This window comes from Bubalus kerabau, chromosome 6, assembly GCF_029407905.1.
Source record: "Bubalus kerabau isolate K-KA32 ecotype Philippines breed swamp buffalo chromosome 6, PCC_UOA_SB_1v2, whole genome shotgun sequence".
Lineage (NCBI taxonomy): Eukaryota > Metazoa > Chordata > Mammalia > Artiodactyla > Bovidae > Bubalus > Bubalus kerabau.
In genome coordinates this window covers 18,260,292-18,273,398 of record NC_073629.1, presented here as the reverse complement: position 1 = coordinate 18,273,398, position 13,107 = coordinate 18,260,292, and the positions used below count along the sequence as shown (strand labels likewise).

Genomic DNA, 13,107 nt, shown 5'->3' with positions numbered 1-13,107 from the left:
AAGGAGATCAGCCCTGGGATTTCTTTGGAAGGAATGATGCTAAAGCTGAAACTCCAGTACTTTGGCCACCTCATGCGAAGAGTTGACTCTTTGGAAACGACTCTGATGCTGGGAGGGATTGGGGGCAGGAGGAGAAGGGGACGACAGAGGATGAGATGGCTGGATGGCATCACTGACTCGATGGATGTGAGTCTGAGTGAACTCCGGGAGTTGGTGACGGACAGGGAGGCCTGGCGTGCTGGGATTCATGGGGTCGCAAATAGTCAGACACAACTGAGCGACTGAACTGAACTGAACTGACTGATAACAGACTGAATTATGGGAAGACATACACAACAGAGCCTGTTGTTATGTAACTTGAAACTGTCTCTAGACCTTGAGTGTATGTCCATCTACATTCCCTTTCTTGATTGGTAGCAGGTACAAGGCCCACTTAGCACAGGGCACAACCAGAAAGGAAAATATGGGAATTACAAAAAGGGGGAAGCCAAGAGGAATAGTTATGATAACTCTTTCAGAATGGGTCTGCTCCCATGTCTTGGGAGTGTCTGTTTAATAAAAGATTTGTTTGCATAAGCTATAACTGAATTGTAATTTGTCTGTTTTAACTCTTCAGTCTACTATTCTACAGTTCCCTGATACACAGGTAGAAAGACTACAACTTCTTTCTCTTTTTCTGTTATTATAGTCAACTGGAGGTGGATGTAAAATTCAAAACTGCTTCTAATCTCATCTCTTTGTCTTTGGGCTTTACAAGTGGTGAGTTTTCTAATTCAACAAGCTTTTGACTATCTAAGCTATATTTTTTTTCATTTTTTTTTATTCTGGGCTGCAAATCAGACAATTATTTCCTGAACATATGTCTATCAAAACACCCTGGTAAATTCAACAAGTAACCAACGTATGCTTAATCACCTAAGTTACCATGGACAATCATTATTTCAAGTGTTTTGCCATTGAATAACATGCATCACCATATTTGTGGGTTCCAATACCAGTTACCTTGCCAACCAGCCCCTGTCTCTAAGTCAATGCCATAATTTTAAGATTTATTACAGGAGCATCCCACCTCAGAGAACGGATTTCTGTGTCAGGTCAAATTACACTAGCTACAGTAGAGACAGGTTCAAAATATCAGTGTTTATTTCTCACACATGTCATAGTCTGATGAGGATTGAGCAGGAATCTGGGAATCTTTTTCCATCTGCAGCTCTATTATCTTAGAGTCATTTACTTCTAGATTTGTAAGTGAAGAATGTAGGAGACAAAGATCCTCTTGCTTTTGTATATATTTAGGCACAATATGATTTAATGTGAAAACTTTTAAAAATAACACTGTTTTTAAGAATAATACTGGTGCTTGCGTGTGCCTGTTGTATGTTTGTCTGTGTGCATATGATCTGAATTAACTCTTCTGTTGCTGGGCACTTATGACCAAAATGCTTAAAGAGCATATCCCTTTTCACAGCTTATTGACCAGTAAGCTAAGCACTTAGAAAACAAGCTACCTAGCAACAGTGACTTTGTAAATCTAAGTAAACATTGCGACCTCAATGTTCTTTAAAGGTGGGGTCAAAACAATCAGGAAAGTAATTGCAGAGGTGAAAAAATATAAAACAACCTTGAGGTTGATAAGTTTTTCGATCAAGAGGAGCTGATTTTACACATGGAGATAAGGTGGCACCTTGTCTGGTAAGGACTGTTTTAATTTCCCATTCTCCTGTACTACCCGTGTCTTCAGAACTACTTTAATTTTATGCAGAATATTTCACTAATTTGCAAAGGATGTTTGCCTGTATTATCACATTAAAATAAGGTTAAATTATAAAAGGAAAAGAACAGAATATGAAAGGGTAATAGAGTTTAAGAAGCTTCTTGCTTTCTAGCTACGTGTGCACCACTTCGCTGCTGTAGTCGCCCTGGTGGTGCTGGTGATGCTGATGGTGACAGGTGCTGATGCACAGTGCTGATCTGCTGCTTCACCAAGCGCTATTCATGTGTTTGTTTAGTTGGCATTGTGCCAAGTAAATTACAACGTTCATGTAAGTTTTATGCCTCAGACAAGTTTGCAATGTAATTTTGATTTTCCTCACATTTTAGCAAAGGGACTGAAATCCTGAGGAATTGCATAAATTGTCCCTCAAATCAATCAAGAAGTGATAATTAAGAAAATGGGGTAGGATTTTAAATTATATAGAAATAATCTTTTCTATGACTCAAAATTTAGACAACTCTGTTTATGAGAGCCTAAACCTTGGCATCAAAGAAAGATAGGAACAAACCAAGATGATGATATGGTATTACTAAAAGCAGGTTTTAAAAGAAAGAAAACATTTTTTTAACATCACACAAAGGAACTGTAGTTTATTCAGGAGTGGAGGATAAGTAACAATTGCCCAGCTGGTAGAAACCCCTGCCCAGGTGATGGAGAGACACAGAAGACAGTGAGTGAATTCCCTGATGACATCCGGGAGGAGAGTTGTTGCTCTTCCCTCTGAAGAGCTGTGATGCTTGCTCAGCTGTACTCCCAGAGGGAAGTGGTGTAGCAGCCTCAGGAAGGAAACCTCTGGCTGTCAGAAATCGCCACAGGCATATTGCTGGCTGAAGGGTGGAGAAGCTTCTTCTGTATTCATGATAGGCTTTGAAGAGAAGATGAAGGTGGACCTGTGGAGCTAGGTGAGTCTACTGTCTTTATCCTTTTCTGATCCAGATAAAAGCTGAAGCTTTTACTTGCACTTGGGTGGGCACTTCTTTTGGCATTGTTGGGGAGGTGGCACAGGAGGGCATTTCTCTTGGCATTTTGGAGGTGGGCATGGCTCAGGGCACTTGGGTGGGCAGGGCTCAGGGCACTTGGGTGGGCACACTACTGGAGGTGGCTGGCAGGGCTGCTTGCACTGCTGCTGCTGCTGAGACATCTTTCTGGAGTCTTAGAATCTGAAAGAAATTACATGACAGTGTTCACAAGAAGTGACTGCTACAGAAGGACATGGCAAAAATTGTGTAATACCATCTGATAGTATCTGGACTCTAAGAATGTGCTTTAATCTCTTTAATGCCTTTTAATGAGTTTCTGGCTTCCCTCTCCCTTTTAGGAAATTGTATCATCAGCCCAGAGAAAACCTTCCCTTTTCTCATATAATTTTTCCAAAGGAAATATCTTGGTTTTTAAAGAACAAAGCAATGGCTTTTGGGTTCGTTTTATGAAAACAACATCTTCAAAAAAGGCCATCACGTGTTCTAAAATCCTAGGCAAGCTCACAAGCAATTCCTATCTTCATTATCTCTCATGAGGTCCCAGCAGTATGACTTGTATAACAGAGCAAAGGGCCACCAGGAAGGATACAAGGGCCTCATACTTTCTAGGATAAATGCCTCTGAAATCACAACAAAGGGACACCAAAATGATATCAATAAAGGAAAAAATACTTTCTTCTTTACCTATTAATGTCAAAGACTTCTTATTAATGTCTTTTTCAATAGAAGAATTCAATCTCTGTACCAGAAACCTAATAGATACAGCATACGATTTTGCCCAAATTCCAAGTTCCCATCCAGTAAGTACTATTAAACCCATGATTATAACTTTGAACCCATGAAATTTGCTGTCTCCAGCATAAGTTCAACATCCAGGAGCCCAAGAACAAAGCAGAACTGAAGAATCAGACTCACCAGGTTCTCCACAGTCTATCGGGAGTTGAGTAGCAGGAGAATGGTGGTGGTGTAGCAGAGGGCCTCTTTATTGGGGCTTGCTGCCCCTCCCAGGGGGGAGTGGAGCTGCCAAAACTTGCTGATCCAATCATTTCCCAACCAAAATGCAAATCCATCCATAACTGACTTGGTAGGGACTACAAAATCAAGAAATGTCCTACTCCACGATCTCTTCACTGGATTATGTTCTCATGACTCATAGTCCCTACCTTAGCGCTCAGTTACAGCAGTTTAGGGCAGTGGAAGGATTTGTGGAGTTCTCTAACTTGTAATCAAAGCCTCTCTTTCTTGTTCGGGGATGAAGACCCTTTGATATCTTTCATGTTCTGTGAATTATAAAACTGCTTGCCTTGTTCCACTTGAACTGGTTGCCATTTTGCAGTACATAGTGGGTTGCGAAGAGCCTAGCTACTTGGTGACACCTTTCTCTTTACTTCAAGTTCTTACAGTGCTTTTCCCCTTGATCCATGACCTGCTAATCTAAGTTTCCTTTCTTCTAAATTGACTGAGTGCAGGTTGAAGATCATCTCACCAACCTTCCCATCTTGATACTTAGACACATTCAGTAAAGTGGTGACATCTAGGGTCCTCCTTTCACTGCTTTGCTCCTTCAAATAATGAACATCAACCAAGCAGATTCCTATGCCCAGATATTTGGTCAAATATTATTCTGGGTGTTACTCTAAGAATGTTTTTGAATGAGATTAATATTCATCAGTGGACTGAGTAAAGGAGGTTGCCTCTGTAAGGTGGATAAGCCTCAAACAATCCACCGAAAGCCTAAATAGAACAACATCTGACCCTCCTGCAGGTAAGAGACAATTCCCCTGCTTGATGGACTTCCACCAGGGTTTTTGGATCTGCAGATTTTGAAGTTGCCAGTCTTCATCATCTCTCTCCCCTTTTCACTCTCTCTCTCTCGGGAAGTATGGGCTTCCCTGGTAATACTAGTGGTAAAGAACCCATCTGCTAATGCAGGAAACATAAGAGACACAGGTTCAACCCCTGGGTCGGGAAGATCTCCTGGAGAAGGAAATGGTTATCACTGCAGTCTAGTATCCTTACCTGGAGAATCCCATGGAAAGAGGAGCCTGGCAGGCTACAGTCCATAGGGTCACAAAGAGTCAGACCGGACGGAAGCGATTTAGCCTGCATGCACGTGTGGGTGTGTATATATATATCTGCCATTTCATGCACAGTATTGCCTATGACATATTAAATTAAAAAATTTTAAAGTTAGTTTAAAGTGAATTTAAAATAACGTTTTAATATTATGACATATGTGGTGTGTAATTATGAGAAATATAATGAGCCTTTAGAAAGTGACTAATATTTGGGAAGCAATGCCTTATTATGTTCTTAAATTCTATCAAAAGATTTCATTTCTGCCCTTTTAGTCTTGGGTATAAACTATCCTCTGTCCCCTTGGGCTTGAAGCTTTTTGTTACGGGCCTTGGCTGCTGAGGGGCCCTGTCTGGTTTACAAAAAAAGTTACAGTGCTGGCTATGGTACTGTAGAATGTGGGAGCATATTTTTAATAGAATCAGGATGTTCCATCTCACCTGACCCCAACACTCCCCTCGACTGCTGTCATGTGCTGAGAATTCCTTTCTCAGGAAATAAGTCCTTTACATTCTATAAGCAGATAGCACGTTTAAATTGTATGAAGCCAAAAGTCAATGTCTAATATCATTTAAGACTATGTCATCACAAATAAGTGACTGAGAGTAGGTTTGGGGAGGGGAGAGAGGGTCAGAGCACTAAAAGTCTGAAATCTAGGTAAAACATGAACTTAGGGCTGATCTGATATATTTACTTTATTCTACTCTTTCCACATATGTTTTAGGTCTTTAAAAGACAGTAATTTTTACGATGTATTTTCATGCTCATTCTGCCTTTTCCTTCAGCCCTCCAGTCCCCTCAATTTGCCGTATTACCTTTTGCTCTCCAATTCGGTACCTTGACATGTTGGCAATACATTTACTGATTAGTCCTTTCATATTTTAAAAAAATTCTGCCTGCATTCAGTAGAGCTGACTAATTGCAAATTAAGCATTTAAAGTGATGTTGCTTAAATCTCCTTCCTCCTTTTGATCAAATAATCAAGAAGCTTTTCAAGAATGTGGTTTTATAAATGGGAAAGGAGGAAGAAGATGAGAATGAGAAGAAGAGGAAGAGAAAGAGGAAGCACTCAAAATCTCTGAAATAGTCACTAGCTAAGCTCCAGAAAGTAAAGAATCACTGAATCAACACAGCATCACATCCCATCTGTTGAACAGGTTGGGGCTCCTGAACTGTTTTCCTCCTATCAGTGAGGAAGAGCTTTTAACCATTGGCCATGACCATGCAGGAACAGAGGTATCAACCACAGCACCTGCAGAATAGATCTCTACAAGCAATGCCATCACTGAATGGATGTATAGAGTATTTCAGAGCACAAAGAGAAGGAACTTTACTCAACAGATCAGTTACTACTTCCCAGAGTTTCACATCACATCTAAGACATAAATCCTTAAAGAAATGTCTGATTTCTGTCATCAAAAATTTTGAGAATTAACGGGTCAAATGGGATTTCAGTGCCAGGTGCTCCAGCTTTGGTCACATCTGGAGACACTCCATTGAGGACACCTCTCTTAAAAAGAGAACAAATCATTACAAAGCACGAAAGTCACAACAGACATGGTGCCCCCAACATGTCAGCCACAGTCACATTATAGGTTACAGTGGTAAACTGGAATAGTCAAGAGTTCCTCAAGGTCAACCCCATGAAGAGCTGCCACAAGACTACTGTCTCCATTCTCTAGCTTTCTGAGGGTTTCACTGTGAATCGTTATTATAAGAAAAATGAAAGGAAAGAACATTTTTAAAACTTTTTGTCCAATTTTTGCTTTAACATTTTATCCCACATCTTACTACTTTATGTTATTTACTAGTGAACAAAATAATTTCTGATAATTAAGATTCTACAATAAAATAGAGAAGTAAAAATAAGTAAATGAAAATTATGGTGAAATGTTCCAAATGCTTGTAGAGAAGTAACTACAAGTATCCTTGAATTTCTTCCTTTTTGCTTTTATTTCTGAAGGTAAGGCTCACTCTTCACCATCCTTCCATAATCTTGCTGAATTGGATAAGTTACAATACATACATATATGTATTCTTAAGATCATTAAAGTTAATACTGTCAGAAATATTCAAATTATAATTTAAAAATCATTTGTAAAACATGATGAGATTTTGATTAACATATATTTAAGAAAAGACAGGAAGTACATATAATAATTTGCTAAGAGTGTTTACCTTTAGCTGATGTAGTTACAGATAATTTTTACTTTTGTGTTTTTATTTTCAAAAGATTCTCCAAAGAATATTTGTTAACAAGTAAAGGATCTTAAAATGTTACTTGAAAAGGTTACAAGAGTCAAGTTTTTCTATTCTCCAATTAGAGGTAAAATATTCTTTTTCCTTTCCAGATCTGAGGTTCTACACTAGCATTTCTGGCCAGTCATCAAAGTTGGGCCTCGAGGTGGTAGATGTTTTATTGTTATTCTCTCTGTATTTGATCACATTTCAATATAATCTTTCCTAAAGAAAAGTCACAATGATAATTCACCATCTTCCCAGCATTGACATATACACAAAAAAGCCACAAGCCCCCAACAGTCATATGTGCCTATGAAACAGTTCAAATAAAAAACAGAGATCATACTTAGCTTAAAATATAGTCAGGAGGGAGTAGGTGGGGTGACTTGAGAGAGTAGCATGAAAACATACATTAGCATATGTAAAACAGATAGCCAGTGGAAATTTGCTTGACACAGGGAGCTCAACCCAGTGCTCTGTGATAACCTAGAGGGCTGGGATGGGGTGGGAGATTCAGAGGAGCTTCAAGAGGGAGGGGATATATGTATACCTGTGGCTGATGCATGTTGATGTATGACAGAAGCCAGCACAATATTGTAAAGCAATGATATTCCAATAGAAAAAAAGAAAAAATATATAATGAGGAAAGAGTTTGTCCAGATTGCAAATGTCAGACAGATAGAAATCCTAAAATTGGTCAGACTATGATCAATTAGGTAAAAGTGGATGTTAGTAAAAGAGGTAGTAATGATAATAGCACAGCAATAATAACAGTACCTACTTTTAACTGTTATGAGAAATAAAATAATAAATTATATAAAGCATTTAACACAGTCTGTGGAAAGTATACAAGTAGTTAAATAATAAATTGTTAAATAAATAGATACAAAACATCAAGTTAAAGTTGTGTCTGATGGTTGAGGAAGTTATTTGCCTCATTTTAAAAGAGTTTTTATATCATCTCAATTTTAGACAATTTAAGACAATAAGAAAATCTGTAGTTTTAAATATCACATTGCTCCTGGTGGCATTTTATCCAAATGCCAGGCTAAGTCCTTATAAGAAAATGCTAGCCATCAGCACTAACTTTTTAATTGCAAACAGACTTTATAAATTCTAATTTTGTATTCCCTAAATGTGGGATCAGAATATTTAAGGGAGTGATTTCAAGACCTACTAAAAATATGAACTGATCTTGTGTGATATGTGCTACTGAGATTAAGAAGAACAATGAGGTAAAAAACTGAATGAATCAGGCACTTCTTATAACAGTCTTCCAAGACAGAAATTACATAGGCCATTAGGTCTCTCCACAAAAAGTCATAAAGGAAAATAAAGAAACTTAGGTTAAGATGTGGAAAATTCTGGGGAGAAAAACTCTTTAAACTTTAGCATGGAGAAGTAGATAACTGTTGCCTAGACAGAGGACTGACAGAGCTGAAAGAACTCTAAAAGGATAAGTTATAGAACAGTGACTCAAGAACTTATGGAGCTAAATATAATTTTATCATATGATTAGTAGTAGCCCTCCTAGAAATTTACCTGCTTTCAAAATGTGTCTACACAAAAATTGGCAAAGCAATGTTTATAGCAGCTTTATTTTGCCAAGAACTGGCAAAAACCAAGTTGTACCACAATAGATTTACAGATAAATAAATTGTAGCAGACCTAAAGAATGGAATACTATTCAGTGACAAAAAGGAAGGAACTATCAATCCACGCAAAGATATCACTGATTTAGTTCAGTTCAGTTCAGTTGCTCAGTCATGTCCGACTCTTTGCGACCCCATAAATTGCAGCACGCCAGGCCTCCCTGTCCATCACCAACTCCCAGAGTTCACTCAAACTCATGTCCATCGAGTCGCTGATGCCATCCAGCCATCTCATCCTCTGTCATCCCTTTCTCCTCCTACCCCCAACCCCTCCCAGCATCATAGTCTTTTCCAATGAGTCAACTCTTTGCATGAGGTGACCAAAGTACTGGAGTTTCAGCTTTAGTGATGCTTAAGTTTCAGCTTAAGTGAAGCTTTAGTGTTCCTTCCAAAGAACACCCAGGGCTGATCTCCTTGAGAATGGACTGGTTGGATCTCCTTTCAGTAGAAGAGACTCTCAAGAGTCTTCTCCAACAGTTCAAAAGCATCAGTTCTTCGGTGCTCATCTGTCTTCACAGTTCAACTCTCACATCCATACATGACCAATGGAAAAACCATAGCCTTGACTAGACGGACGTTTGTTGGCAAAGTAATGTCTCTGCTTTTGAATATGCTATCTAGGTTGGTCATGACTTTCCTTCCAAGGAGTAAGTGTCTTTTAATTTCATGGATGCATTCACCGTCTGCAGTGATTTTGGATGCCCGAAAAATCAAGTCTGACACTGTTTCCACTGTTTCCCCATCTATTTCCCATGAAGTGATGGGACCAGATGCCATGATCTTCGTTTTCTGAATGTTGAGCTTTAAGCCAACTTTTTCACTCTCCTGTTTCACTTTCAAGAGGCTTTTTAGTTCCTCTTCACTTTCTGCCATAAGGGTGGTGTCATCTGTATATCTGAGGTTATTGATATTTCTCCTGGCAATCTTGATTCCAGCTTGTGTTTCTTCCAGCCCAGTGAAAATCACTAGACCATTCAGGTATGACCTAAATCAAATCCCTTATGATTTACAGTGGAAGTGAGAAATAGATTTAAGGGCCTAGATCTGATAGATAGAGTGCCTGATGAACTATGGACTGAGGTTTGTGACATTGTTCACGAGACAGGGATCAAGACCATCCCCATGGAAAAGAAATGCAAAAAAAGCAAAATGGCTATCTGGGAATGCCTTACAAATAGCTGTGAAAAGAAGAGAAGAGAAAAACAAAGGAGAAAAGAAAAGATATAAACATCTGAATGCAGAGTTCCAAAGAATAGCAAGTAGAGATAAGAAAGCCTTCTTCAGCGATCAATGCAAAGAAATAGAGGAAAACAACAGAATGGGAAAGACTAGAGATCTCTTCAAGAAAATTAGAGATACTAAGGGACTGTTTCATGCAGAGATGGGCACAATAAAGGACAGAAATGGTATAGACCTAACAGAAGCAGAAGATATTAAGAAGAGGTGGCAAGAATACACAGAAAAACTGTACAAAAAAGATCTTCATGACCAAGATAATCACGATGGTGTGATCACTGATCTAGAGCCAGACATCCTGGAATGTGAAGTCAAGTGGGCCTTAGAAAACATCACTACGAACGAAGCTAGTGGAGGTGATGGAATTTCAGGTGAACGATTTCAAATCCTGAAAGATGATGCTGTGAAAGTGCTGCACTCAATATGTCAGCAAATTTGGAAAATTCAGCAGTGGCCACAGGACTGGAAAAGGTCAGTTTTCACTCCAATCCCAAAGAAAAGCAATGCTAAAGAATGCTCAAACTACTGCACAATTGCACTCATCTCACACGCTAGTAAAGTAATGCTCAAAATCCTCCAAGCCAGGCTTCAGCAATATGTGAACAGTGAACTTTCAGAGGTTCAAGCTGGTTTTAGAAAAGGCAGAGGAACCAGAGATCAAACCAGAGATCAAATTGCCAACATCCACTGGATCATGGAAAAAGGAAGAAAGTTCCAGAAAAACATCATTGATTACTAAATGTAAATTCCTAAATAAAATAAGTCAGTCTGAAAGGTTATATTGTATATGATTATATTTATATGACTTCTGGAAAAAAGCAAAATTACACATTCAAGAAGCTCAAAAAATCCAAGTAGGTTAACTCCAAAGAAAATCACATTATAATTAAACAGTAAAACTATAGAAACTTGAAAGCAGCAAGAAATTAAGACTCTAATGTATAAAGGAGCCTCAGTAATACTGTGAACAAATTTCTCATTAGAAGTTTAGAGGCTAGAAGGAAGTGGGGCATAATATATTTAAAACACTGAAAGAAAAACTCTATCAACCTAGAATTCTAAATCTGACAAAACTGTCCTTTAAAAATGAGGGGGAAATTACAATATTCTAGATAAACAAAACCTGAGATAATTCATTACCACCTGATTTACCCTACAAGAAATGTTCAAGGGAGCCTTTCAGATTGATAATGAATGGATGTTAAAAAGAAACTTGAAATCATTTGAACATATAAAAATTTCCAGTAAAGGTGGGAAAATATTTGTTGTTATTCAATCTCTAAGTCATGTCCAACTCTTTGCAACCCCATGGACTATAGCACACCAGGCTTCCCTGTCCTTCACTATATCCCAGATCAGATCAGATGAGATCAGTTGCTCAGTCGTGTACCCCATGAATCGCAGCATGCCAGGCCTCCCTGTCCATCACCAACTCCCGGAGTACACTGAGACTCACGTCCATCGAGTCAGTGATGCCATCCAGCCATCTCATCCTCTGTCGTCCCCTTCTCCTCTTGCCCCAAACCCCTCCTAGCATCAGAGTCTTTTCCAATGAGTCAATTCTTCGCATGAGGTGGCCAAAGTACTGGAGTTTCAGCTTTAGCATCATTCCTTCCAAAGAAATCCCAGGGCTGATCTCCTTCAGAATGGACAGGTTGGATCTCCTTGCAGTCCAAGGGACTCTCAAGAGTCTTCTCCAACACCACAGTTCAAAAGCATCAATTCTTCAGTGCTCAGCCTTCTTCACAGTCCAACTCTCACATCCATACATGACCACAGGAAAAACCATAGCCTTGACTAGCCAGACCTTTGTTGGCAAAGTAATATCTCTGCTTTTGAATATGCTATCTAGGTTGGTCATAACTTTCCTTCCAAGGAGTGAGCATCTTTTAATTTCATGGCTGCAGTCACCATCTGCAGTGATTTTGGAGCCCAGAAAAATCAAGTCTGACACTGTTTCCACTGTTTCCCCATCTATTTCCCATGAAGTGATGGGACCGGATGCCATGATCTTCGTTTTCTGAATGTTGAGCTTTAAGCCAACTTTTTCACTCTCCACTTTCACTTTCATCAAGAGGCTTTTGAGTTCCTCTTCACTTTCTGCCATAAGGGTGGTGTCATCTGCATATCTGAGGTTATTGATATTTCTCCCAGCAATCTTGATTCCAGCTTGTGTTTCTTCCAGTCCAGCGTTTCTCATGATGTACTCTGCATATAAGTTAAATAAACAGGGTGACAATATACAGCCTTGATGTACTCCTTTTCCTATTTGGAATCAGTCTGTTGTTCCATGTCCAGTTCTAACTGTTGCTTCCTGACCTGCATACAAATTTCTCAAGAGGCAGATCAGGTGGTCTGGTATTCCCATCTCTTTCAGAATTTTCCACAGTTTATTGTGATCCACACAGTCAAAAGCTTTGGCATAGTCAAGAAAGCAGAAATAGATGCTTTTCTGGAATTCTCTTGCTTTTTCCATGATCCAGCGGATGTTGGCAATTTGATCTCTGGTTCCTCTGCCTTGTCTAAAACCAGCTTGAACATCAGGAAGTTCACAGTGCACATATTGCTGAAGCCTGGCTTGGAGGATTTTGAGCATTACTTTACTAGCATGTGAGATGAGTGCAATTGTGCAGTAGTTTGAGCATTCTTTGGCATTGCCTTTCTTTGGGATTGGAATGAAAACTGACCTTTTCCAGTCCTGGGGCCACTGCTGAGTTTTCCAAATTTGCTGACATATTGAGTGCAGCACTTTCACAGCATCATCTTTCAGGATTTGGAATAGCTCAACTGGAATTCCATCACCCCCACTAGCTTTGTTTGTAGTGATGCTTTCTAAGGCCCACTTGACTTCACATTCCAGGATGTCTGGCTCAAGGTCAGTGATCACCCCATCATGATTATCTGGGTCATGAAGATCTTTTTTATACAGTTCTTCTGTGTATTCTTGCCATCCCTTCTTGATATCTTCTGCTTCTGTTAGGTCCATACCATTTCTGTCCTTTATCGAGCCCATCTTTGCGTGAAATGTTCCCTTGGTATCTCTAATTTTCTTGAAGAGATCTCTAGTCTTTCCCATTCTGTTGTTTTCCTCTATTTCTTTGCATTGATCGCTGAAGAAGGCTTTCTTATCTCTACTTGCTATTCTTTG

The 13,107-nt window shown here is 39.2% G+C and overlaps 1 long non-coding RNA gene across 1 annotated transcript; it reads right to left on the bottom strand.

Moving 5' to 3' along the window:
- Positions 1-2,333: 2,333 nt before the first annotated feature.
- Positions 2,334-3,840, bottom strand: LOC129656032 (uncharacterized). The gene is made up of 2 exons (XR_008716156.1): positions 3,670-3,840; positions 2,334-2,934 (listed from the first exon to the last, which is right to left on the bottom strand). It is a non-coding gene; the product is annotated as an uncharacterized LOC129656032 (long non-coding RNA).
- Positions 3,841-13,107: the final 9,267 nt, after the last annotated feature.